The sequence below is a fragment of the Muscardinus avellanarius genome (assembly GCF_963383645.1).
Source record: "Muscardinus avellanarius genome assembly, chromosome: 21".
In the NCBI taxonomy this organism is placed as follows: domain Eukaryota; kingdom Metazoa; phylum Chordata; class Mammalia; order Rodentia; family Gliridae; genus Muscardinus; species Muscardinus avellanarius.
Genome location: NC_137807.1, coordinates 23,177,105 through 23,188,830, shown reverse-complemented (window position 1 = coordinate 23,188,830; position 11,726 = coordinate 23,177,105). Strand labels below are relative to the sequence as shown.

The following is an 11,726-nucleotide window of genomic DNA, read 5'->3' as shown; positions in this document are numbered from 1 at the left end:
GCCGAGGCTCCCAGGGAGTCGGATGCAGAGGCCGACTGGGTCAGCAAAGACTGGGAGAAGGACCCTGAAACACAGAAATTCATTATGTAAGAGGAAGAGGGAGGGTGAGGCTGTCATGGGGTTCAAGGTTGTTCCAGTGAGCTCTGGGGGTCGGGATGCTGGGGCCTGCTGACCTGTGCAGAGCAGGAGGAGGGTGAGGAGGAGGAGAGGGGTCCAGGCCATGGTGCGATGCCCCAGTGCTCTGCTGAGGCAGACACACTGCGGGTCTCTCTTATCCACCCTCAAACCCAGAGGAGTGAGACAGGCACTTCATGCAAATTGTCTCTGTGCCCTGTTCAAAGCAACCGTCCCTGGGACCTTGTGCGGCTCAGTCCTGGGCATCATCTCTGGGGGAAGGTAGGAAGTGGGCAGGGCCTGGCTGTAAGCTCCAGGAGCCACAGAGTCCCCACACACTGGTCAGAGTGATCTCAGCAGGCACCAGGAGGCAGGTGACTTATTTCCCAGCTCAAAGCCCCACAGACTCCTCAGTGTCAGACCCACAGGGCCCCCTGCTGTCCAGGCCCAGGCCCTCATGTCTGTGGGCAGATGACAGGTGGGCCTGGCAGGAAGGAGCTCCTGCCTCCACCCCACTCCTTTCCATGGCAGAGCGAGGCTCCTCCTCGCAAGCAGGCTCTCAGCTCATCTTAGTCTTCCCTTACCACTGGTCCTCCTCCACGAGAACAGGACATGTCGGTCACCATCCCATAGTAAGGAATCCCTAGGGCAGAGGGTGCCCGGTGTGGACTCTGGGTTAAACGACAGCCCGGGAGCTGAGCGGAGCTCAGGACGCCCTCCCTGCTCTGGTCCCTCAAAGCCAAGTTTCTCACTCACGTCTTGATTTCTTATGAAGTTGGTAGTAACTGAGGAGGTCACAGGGGAGAAGCATGGTAGGAGAGGGAGAGCTCAGGGGATCGTGAGTCAAGGCAGGAGGAGAGGACACAGGGGAGTGGTAAGAGCTAGAGGGAGGTCGGGTCAAGGTCAAATTGGCTTTCCTTTCTTTGGGGCTGTTTGAAGGAAGGGGAAGCTGGTCTCACCTCTCACCTGTGTCCCTATAATTTTCCAGCTGGGGCTGGTGGATTCCTCTTTGATCAAAGCTTTGTGGGTCATTCTCTAAGGGACTCTGGTTTCTGTTTGCTCAAGTTCTGCCTTCTTTTTTACACCATTCTGTGAGGATGTAGATATTAATACGCAGAGGTGGATATTGGAGAAAGCAGACTCTTAGAAAGGTGGATGCCCCTGCGCCATCTATTATACCTTTTCCTTCCTCCTCAGCCTGGGTGAAGGTCTGTCCTGGCCTTCATCTATGCCCTATAAAGCACAGAGAGTCCACTTTCAACACCACTGGGTCCCCAGCCTGTGAGCAGCTCCACCCTCAGGGAGGCCTGGGTGTTATGAGCCCTGAGTTCCCCCCATGGAGGAAGCACCTGCTGTAGCCTCTAACCCAGCCGGGTGAGCATGGCCCAGGCCACAAAAGACCAGCCACAGGAGTCTGTTTCTGACCTGGCCAGCCTTTGAGAGGACCCACAGCGCCCCCTGCTGTGCTCTAAGAGCGGTGCTCCCCCTCCTGTTGTGCTTGATGGTTTCTCTAAGGCCTCTGATCGAGTTCCACAGATTTTTTTGTTTTTGATTTTGAGTGCCCCAGAGCTTCACTTTCAGTTTTAGTTATTCTCTTTCCCAATGTTGTAATTTTACTTTGGCGTCCTTTATGACTTTTTCGGGGGGATAGTCTACCTGTCCATTTCTTTAATGAACATCTGAACTTGCTGACTTATTAACAGGATTGTATGGTTGGTGCTTTACAAATCTCTGCCCCATAATTAATGGGAGTCAACTCAGTGTCGGTATCCACGAATCTTCTTTAATTATTTAAGTTGCGATTGTACTTGTTCTTGATAATAGTCTTTCAAAGAGAACCGTACGCTGGACAGTTCATATTCTGTGCTAATGGGCCCTCTGGGTGGTTATCCAGGGTTAATCTGTCGTGATTTGAACAGGGAAGGAGCCTCATAGAAAGCTCATGTGTCAGCCAGGGGTGTCTGTCCACCTGTGAGACCTGCTGCTTTGCAGGCTGTGATGGGTGGATCCAGCCTCACATTAGCCACAGTAACTGTGATTCTCTCTGATAGCGAGCACTTGTTTCAAAATAAAAATAAATAAATAAATAGTGGCTGTTTGTAGGTCAGACATAGACTGGCCCAGGGTTCAGTCTCCAGTCCCACCCAAAACCCAAACCAAAGCCAACGCCAGCTCCTGTGTTGCCAAGGCAGAACTGCTCACAGGGGGCAGTGGATCAGCTCCATCACCTCAGCAGTGGATAAGTCCACTATGACTAATAATGTGAGTGGGCTCACACTGCATGGATGTGGGCAGGCCGTGCCTGTCTGGTGATCACTAGGGCCCTCGGAGACTGGACCTGGGGCTGGAGCAGAGACAGACCAAAGGCTTTCAGACCACACCTGTGTTTGAGTCAGACCTCGGCCCGAGAGAACCTGAGTCCTGGGAAGAGATATTTGCTCCTGTAAATGTATGAGCATGAGAAGCACTAGCATGGGGCTGAATTAACATCCAAAGGAGCATCCCTGCATGAGGCTTGGGAAGTTAGGTGCTGATGAGGAATGAGGGAAGATCCCGCTGAGCTAGACGTGGTCCAGGCGGAGCTGCAGTGGCCAGGCCTGCAGGAGGATGCGGGAGGTTTTAGTCTCACTTCCCCTTGTGTCTGGAGTGCTGTGTAAGTCTTAGAGTTTCCATGCCATGTGTTGCAGTAGTAATCAGCCTCGTCCTCAGGCTGCAGCCCAGAGATGTGCAGAATGCCCGCATTGGCCGAGGTGTCTTTGGATCCAGAGAAGCGGCCGGGGACCCCGGAGCCCTGGCCCTTATCTGAATCTGAGTAGTATCGCAGAAGAAATCGGGGAGGGTTCCCTTCCTTCTGCTGGAACCAGGATATGTGGTATCCAGAAACAACAAAACCAGAGCTCAGGGTGCAGGTGAGTCTGGCAGCTGCTCCAGGAGATGCTGAGAGGGAGGGCGGCTGCGTCAGCACAGGCTGGGAGAGGGAACCTGCAAACACAGACAGTCATGATGAGCATCAGGGACAGAGTTAGAGCTGGGGGAGATGGGACCAGAGGGCACAGACTCGGGCTGAACGCCGGTCCTGGATACGTGAGGGCCGCCTCTACCTGAGAAGTGCCAGAAGAACAGGAGGAGAAGAGGGGCCCCGGCCATGGTGAGCTCACCCTCCGTGTCCACACCCAGAGCGGCTGCCCCAGGCCTCTCTTATCCCCTCACTACTGGACTACGGAAGGGGGAGGCCATGCAAATAGGACCCACCATGGCTCCCCGTGGACCACTTAGTGGGGAGTGTAGACAGGAAGTGTGGACATGGCGATGCTCATTTGCCTGTGGTCAGGACCTGGGAGTTCCGTGACGCTGAGCTCACCCCGGGGTGCAGAGTCACCCTCTCTCTGCCACCTTCCCTAAACTTGGGGTACGTTGGGAATTTGTCATCTGTGAGACCACTTGGTGTTCCCACAGAAACCCTCCTTTCTCCCTTCCAAGTCCTATTTCTATAGTTTTATCACGTATTCCCTGGGATTGCATGCAGATTGGTTGATGTGTTTCTGTGCTCGTCACTGGGTTCAGCCCTTTATTACTAAAGCAAAAATTAGGAGTGTTTCCAAAAACTGTGAATGAATATGAAACTCTCCAGGAATCAGTAACACAGTGAATAAAATAATTGTCATAAAATGGTAGGGTGGTCCAGGACAAGGTTCAGGTCTAGGGCACGTAGCAGAATTTATCTGAGAGAATGACCTGTTGTTTAGGTGTTATGAAGGTTTCATTAACCAAACACTGACACAGGCCTGTAATCCCAGCACTGGGGAGGCTGAGACACGAGGTTCACAGGTTTGAGGACAGCCTCTGAAACCTACCAAGACCCTTAGCAACATAGTGAGAGCCTGTTTCCAAAAAAAAAATGTGGGTTTCCTCAGAGTTAGGATGCCCCTTTGCCTTCACCCCAGGTCCCCTCCAAAACAAATTAACAAGGGTCCATTAAGTCAGAAAAACGGATTGAACAGGTGTCCTCGTCTTAGAATGACGTAAGTAACTGCATTATACTAGGTGGATAAAAAGGAAATTTATAGCTAAGAACAAAGATTTTTATAATAATTAATACTTTAGATATTTTGCAATGCACTGTGTTGTATTAAATTTAAACAGAAGAAGATAAAATTCAGTAATATGCAACAGGATGTTCTTTTCCTTCTCTTAATTGCAACTTGTCTCCCCCAGAAACGCTCCCTTCTGAAGAAGTGTCTTGACTCAGCCCGATAGGAAGCAACCATTACAATATTTTAGGAACATATGTTAATTGAATTTATTTCATTTTAGGGCTCAGACCACAACAGGAACCAGCGGCCTCCCTCCTGCCTCCTTCCTCTCCGTGGAGAGCCCACTGGAGGCTGCTGGGAAGCTCCCGTCTTGTCATGGACGCCCATGCTGCGTGACCATAGTTGTGAGCAGGCTCAGGCCCCTGCGTGTTTGGTCCTGGATCCTGTCGACGTCTCTCCCTGCACCAGGCACCACTGTCCTGGGCACAGAGGAGCCTCAACTCAGTTCAGTCTGTGCCCCTGAGAGGGTCAGGCCATCTTTGCCCCCAAGGATGGAGCCTAAGAACCCGGAAGGTGACAGGAAGCACACGTGGTTTCTGTTATAAATCAGTCTCCTGGGGCTTGTTCATGTTTTTGCTGGACAATAGCCTTAAATGACAATGGTTTTATTAATTTACTCTAGAAAATTAAAAATAGAATGCCAGTGGTCAAAGCTAATGGTTTTGTTTTTGTTTCTGTTTTGTTGGCGTTGCCAGTGTTGTGTAGACTGACGTCAGGCCTGCCAGTGTTTTGTAGACTGATGTCAGGCCTGCAGCCCAGTGATGGTCAGGGAGCCTGAGTTGCCAGACTTGGAGCCAGAGAAGCGATCAGGAACCACTGTGGTCCGATTGCTATTATCATATATGAGGAGCTTGATGGCCGTTCCTGGGAGCTGCTGGTACCAGCGCACATCATAGCCACTAATGTTGCTGCTGCTTCCAGTGCAGGAGATGGTGACTCTCTGTCCTGGGGCCCCAGACACAGAGGGTGGTTGATTCAGCACAGACTGGACCCAGGACCCTGGAAGTGGGAGAGACATGGGGAGGGTCATTTAGGGTCTAGAGACAAGAGGTGAAAGCAGGGCCCCATCAAAGATTCTGAGGCCCTTCTTCCCTGTGTCCAGGCACCTGTGCAGTGAGCGAGGAGGGAAAGGAGGAGAGAGGACCAGGCCATGGTGCAGGCCATCCCTGAGTCCTGCCTGCTGTGCCCACAGCTGAGCAGAGCTCCCCAAGCCTCCCCCTGCCCTCTTCATACCCTCAGAGGGGGAAGGTCCATTCATGCAAATCAGGTTCATCACAGTTTTCTGATTGCACCCTGGGTCCTGCCCAGGCCTCTCTGCCTGAGGACGTCAGGGGCTAGAACAAGGCTGGGGTTTTGTGAGCAGAGTAGTTGAGGAGGTCACAGCTGTGACTCCTCTGAGCAGCGGACACTGAGCAGGGCCAGGGGACACATCCCAGCTCTGATCACCTCCACACCCCTCAGGGCCGGCCCCGAGTGTCCCCTGGTGTCCAGGCCCAAGGCATCATGTTCCATGGTGGCCTCAGCGCTCATAAGGCTCCTCCCACGACTGCAAAAGTCAAATCCACTGGGAAGCTCACATCTTCATTGGATTGATCTCTTTTCCAATTTTATCTTAAATGTTCTTCCTGAATACCTAAGGATGCCTTAAAATTAGACACCATAAAACCATCAAATTTATGAAATGGCTAAAAGTACAGGGGAAAAGGTTGTCGGTGGGAAATAAGCCCGGGAGGCAAACCCTCCACACCTTGTCATTAGCGATGTGCAGTGAAGCGGCACTGGCAAGTCCTGCGCAGCTGTGTGAATGGCTGGGCTGGAGCTGGATTTCCATGTATTTATTTATCTTTAATGTCCACCAGCAATCTGTTCATACTGAGTATAGAGGACTGTAGCCTTCATCGTGAAGTTTCTTTCAAGTTACTAGGTTTGATTCTGTTTTAAGTGGGATAATCTTGTTAAGGTAACTTCCTTTTCTGACTGTCCATTTTCAATTATTCAGAAGCCTAACTGATTTTTGTAAGATGTCACAACTCACTGAGTGGAACCATGTCAGGAGTCTACAATAAGCATTGATTTTTGTATTTTAGAAAAGTAAGAAATAGATAATGAAGCAGGCGGAAAAATGAGAGTGAAGCCCTGTAATCTTCTGTGAGATGCACTTTCAAAGATGTTTTTAATGGCTTATAAATACATAAATAGTTCAACATCATTAGCAATCGGGAAAATGCCAATCAAAACTGCAATGAGGTCCATCTAAATCCAGTTGGAATAACAATCACCAAGAATACAAACGTAATGAATGCTAGTGAGAACACGGAGAAACAGGAGCCCTTATACGATTTGTGATTCCGAATCAAAATTGCTACGGCCACTCTGGGGATTGGTGTGGAGGTTTCTCAGGAAAGGAACCAGCATATGACCTAGCTATGCCACTTCTGTGTATCTTTACAAAGGAATTAAAGTCAGAATATTATAGTGATATATGCATATCGATATTTATAGCAGCACAGTTCACAATAGAGAAATTATGAGACCAGACTAGGTGTCTACCAACAGTGGAATAGACTGAAAAACTATAGTATAGATCTACACGATGCAATTTTACTCAGCCGTCAATAATTCTGTAATTTGAAGAGAAAAGGGTGGGACTAGAGAAAATTATACTAAGTGAGATTGTCTGATCTCAGAAAATCAACAGCTGCGTGCTTTCTCCTAGGTGGAAGCTAGAGAGAAATTAGGTAAAAAAGGGATTTCAGAGAGGAGGAGAGACTCCAGTGGAGAGGTAGGAATGGGGATATGATGAAAGCAGCCGTTCAGATTGAGCTACGTCCATAAACAAAGTTATCAACACCAATCTCAGTGATAAGTGCAGAAAAGGGAGAGAATGAGATGGGACCGGGAGGGAAACGCATCGAGTGCCGTGTGCACGCAGGTCCTTCCGATCTGTACCTCATTAAGTGTATAATTACAGTGCACCAGTAAAAATGACTGAGGATGAGACCCATTTGTATTGTGCTTTGAAAACAAGATGAGTTTAAAAAACACTGAAATGAGGCCAAAGGAAAATGCATTCCTTTAGGGGACACACAAGAGACACAGGCCTTCAGCAGCGAGGCTGCACGCGAGGCTCTGGGCCTCCCTCGTCCCACAGATGCACCAAGTATAGGAATCTTTTCTCTCTGAGTGAAAGCCAGACATGAACTGATAGATTCCCACACACTAAGCAACTAAGAAAATAAAAGCATCCCCCTTGAAATGAGTAGAAACACTGGGTCACATGGAACAACACTCCACCCTGAGTGCGATTCCTTCTAATAGGAAAGAAATCCACAGTGCCCAGCGGTTCCTGAGAAACAGGGCTGTGGACTATACAGACAGCAAGGGAAGGAGCCATGAGAGGTTTAGCTTTGGGTGTGGAAGATGCGTGGCACTCACAGGTCTTCCTAGATCCCAGAACAAAGGTACAATTTTGCTATTGTCGGCTGTGGTTTTCCCTAATGGTTGTATGTGGGGAGTTTGGTCTTCAGTGTGGTGATGTTGGGAGGTGAAGTTAATGGTTCTTGGGTCCCTGGGGGAGCGTTCTCAGAAGGGGTCCAGGTAGTTTTCATGGGATTTCACAGTGAGTTCTGAGGAGAGAGTTCTCGTAGCAGGAACAAGCCCAGCCTCTCCGTTCTCCTTGGCTGCTTGTCTGGTGCAATGAGGTCTTGCACCCCCATGCTCTCTCTGTCTCAGACACTAGCACCGCACGCCCGTGTGCACATGCTGACTTCCTCATGGGCTCATCGTCTGGCTTGACTTTAATGCAGTGTCTCATATTTAAACAGCTGCAGCATATATCCCATTGTGTCTTAGAGCTCTCACTTGGAGGACTGCACCTGTCAGCATTTAATGGTGGAGGCTGGAAACATAAATGGACACGTTCTTGTTCTAGTGGTCTTGGTCAATAGCTTTACTAGAATTTAGTAAGTTTTATCCCTCCGTGGTGGTTCCCCAGCCATAAAGATATGAGCTCTGGGACTTCTGGGAAGATGGTGACGAAGAAAAGCGGGGCTTACGAGCCCCGCTAACAACCAATCTCTATTACCACAAAAACAGTGCCTTTCATAGCCAGAAAACACCATCAGCAGAGAAACAAAAAATGTAATTTCAAGGGACAGAGAAAAAGAGGGTTGGAAAAACGAGACACCAGAAACCAGACCACAGTGCTGCAGCCGGAGCCGTGACGCGAAGTGGCGGGCGCCATTTTCTCTTGCAGCACCAGGCTCCAGAGAGGAAGGGAACTCCTAACGAAGCTCAGAGCCAAAGAGGAGATACGCTGGCCTCACGCCCAAGGACGCGGCAGCAGTGCCTTATTGCCGGAGGCAGCAGCGAGCTCACCGGAGGGCACCAGACCAATTCATTAAACAGCCCACCAGGCTCTAGAGAGGAGCAGAGGACAGCGAGCCGAGGTGAGCCGCTGCGGATCAGCTGGGAGGAATTCGGCAGATTTCTCGGTGCAGGGAGCATCTAAAGCTCCCAGGGGCTGGGCTCAGCACACCCTGCAGGGACTCAGAGCAGAGCTCAAAACCAGAGAAGAAATATGCCAGCCTCACAGCCGAGGGCATGGCAGTGGCGCCATATTGTACAGGCGGCAGCAGCAGCAAATTCACTGAGTCCACGACAGCTCCGTCTGTGTACTCAACAACAGTGAGTCAAATTGTGGCCCCTGGAGGAGAAATCCCAGTACTGTACTCCCAAGGACTTGACCCAGTGGGGGAGTGGCAGTGGCAGAGATATCACACCATAGGAGAACGCCCGATCTGGCACACCCCCCCTATTGTCTAAAGCAGCCTCGATTGACTCCCAGGGTCTGAGACTCAGTGATACAACCCAGTAAAGGGGTAGTGGTGACTGAGATACCACAGACTCGAGATCCAGAGCACCTTAAATGAAGTCATAGTGACCCAGGGAAGAACTCAGAGAAGGCACAAACTTCCGAAATCATTGGAAAGAGGAATAACAATGGAGCAATGAATGCGCACAACCCCACAACATCAGAACCTGATAAAACAGAAATTCAGAGATTTATAGAAGATCAAATCAGGAAAATAACTGTAGAAATAATAGAGGAGTTTCGAAAAGAATTCAGAGACAGCCAAAGAGAGATAAAGGATGCAATTAATGAAGTAAAGGCCTCAATTCAAAGTACAAACAACCGATTAGACCACATGGAAAATAGAATCTCACTCCTAGAAGATGATCATTCAAAAAATGAACGCATATTTTCTAATTTAGAAAAAAACATCCGACAGCAGGAATCTGACATTGAAGAAGTATGGGCCCATTTTAAGAGAGCTAACCTAAGAATAATTGGAATAGAGGAGAGAAAAGAAGGTGAAACCAAAGGGATCAACAATCTTTTCAAGGAAGTAATAGAAAATTTTCCAAACGTAGAGCAAGAGGTCGATACACAGGTCCAGGAAACTTATAGAACTCCCTTTAGAGAGGATCAAAGAAGAGGATCCCCACGCCACATAATTGTCAAAATGACCAATGTGGAAGCCAAGCAGAGTATCTTAAAGGCAACAAAAACAAAGGGCCAAGTGACATTCAGAGGCAAACCAATTAGAATCACTCCAGACTTCTCAAACCAAGTCATGAGAGCCAGAAGGGCTTGGAGTAACATATTCTAAACTCTGAAAGAAAACAACTTCCAGCCAAAAATTTCCTATCCAGCAAAACTTTCTATCAATTTAAATGGGGAAATAAGAAGCTTCCATACAAACAGAAACTGAAGGAAGTTATGTCTTCAAAACCAGCAGTAGAGAAAATACTCAAAGAGATTAACTACAAAGAAGAATTGGGTAACACACACCAGAACCAGAGAAACAAGATTTTCCATCCAGCAGACAACTAAGATTGGTTATCTGTGGAGATTCATTATTTATGTTAGTCTTTTACCTATCTCTAAATTGTATTGTTTGCTTTTATTGTTGCTAATTTTTAGGATTTCTAGTTGGAATATTAATAAACCTTCAGATATAGCATTTGGAAATATTTTATCCCATTCTATCAGTAAGTTTTAACTCTGTTCACATTGTCTTTGGATATACAATATATTTTTTTTATTTTTTAGGGAGTTTATTTACCCTTTTGTTGCCTGTGCCATTGAAATCATATCCAAGAAATCACTGCCAATTTCAAAGTTGTAAGGTTTTATGACCCAGATTTTCTTCTAAAAGTTTATAGTATTAAGATATATATTTAGGTCTTTCATCTATTTTGAGTTAATATTTGTATATGTGTTAGGGAAGGGTCCAATTTTATTCTATTTCATGTAATTATTATTTTTCAACAATATTTAGTTAAAAGTATTTCCTCCACCAAATGTTCATGGAAACCTTGTCGCGGGACTCTGGGCCCTGGGCCGAACTGCGCGTAGCACACCAGAACCCTGGAGAAACCGGGCCCAGTAAGATGCTGGGTTCTGGGCGGGGGTCGCGCGCGGCGCACGCCAGCCGGGGCCTGGGTCGCCGGACTCTGGGCCCGGGCCCAACTGCGCGTAGCACGCCAGACCCCTGGAGAAACCGGGCCCAGTAAGACACTGAGTTCTGGGCGGGGGTCGCGCGTGGCGCATGCCACCTGGGCCCGGGTCGCGGGACTCTGGGCCCCAGGCCGAACTGCGCGTAGCACACCAGACCCCTGGAGAAACCGGGCCCAGTACCCTGGGATCCTGGCAGGGGTCAGGCGGGGCACACCAGCCAGGGCCCGGGTCAAGAGACTCTGGGCCCCAGTCCGAAATGCGTGTAACACACCAGACCCCTGGAGAAACCGGACTCAGTACCCTGGGTTCCGGGCAGGGGTCGCACGGAGCACGCCAGCTGGGCCCGGGTCGTGGGACCCTGGGCCCCAGGCGGAGTAGTGCGGATCACTCTGGACCCAGGGGGAAACCGACAGGGTTACAGTGCTACTGAGTGCCTGATCCCACTACCTCCTCGAACCACATATACTGTCTTCGCTTATTAAAAAAAAAAAGGAACAGAAAAAGAAATAGAAAAATATCGGAGAGGAGGTAAGAAAGCCGTTATGGATGCCAGGACAATGGAGATGCAGACAAAACTTATCTAAATGCACTGGAACTTATGGAAAAATTCCCCATGAAAGAGGACTGCTATTTCTCTATATTGTTAAGAATCTCAGACATCACCTGTAAGGAGAGAGTTCAGCAGAGACCAAGGAGAAAGTCGGTGTTGAAAGAGTTCTCCGCGATGGTGGTGGAGACTTGTATTCAAGAGAAGCAGAAACCGGATCCTACCAACCTTAATTTTTTGGAGAAATTACACCAAATGTCGAATGCTACCGTCATGCATGCTTAGGAACACTGGACAACATTCAGAGTGGAAAAAGAGCCTGGGAAGGATTTGAAATGGTGGAGGCATTGGCAATGCCAGTGGCCAGTACTCAGGGGAGGCAGACATCTGATACATTACACCTGAAACCTTTGAAATAATAACCACAGAGACAGTGATTGGAACCTGC

General features: G+C 48.8%; 1 gene segment (V, D, J or C); it reads right to left on the bottom strand.

Moving 5' to 3' along the window:
- Positions 1–505: 505 nt before the first annotated feature.
- Positions 506–3,261, bottom strand: LOC308278184 (putative non-functional immunoglobulin lambda variable 5-48). The segment is given in 4 exons: positions 3,216–3,261; positions 2,744–3,096; positions 2,391–2,458; positions 506–575 (listed from the first exon to the last, which is right to left on the bottom strand).
- Positions 3,262–11,726: the final 8,465 nt, after the last annotated feature.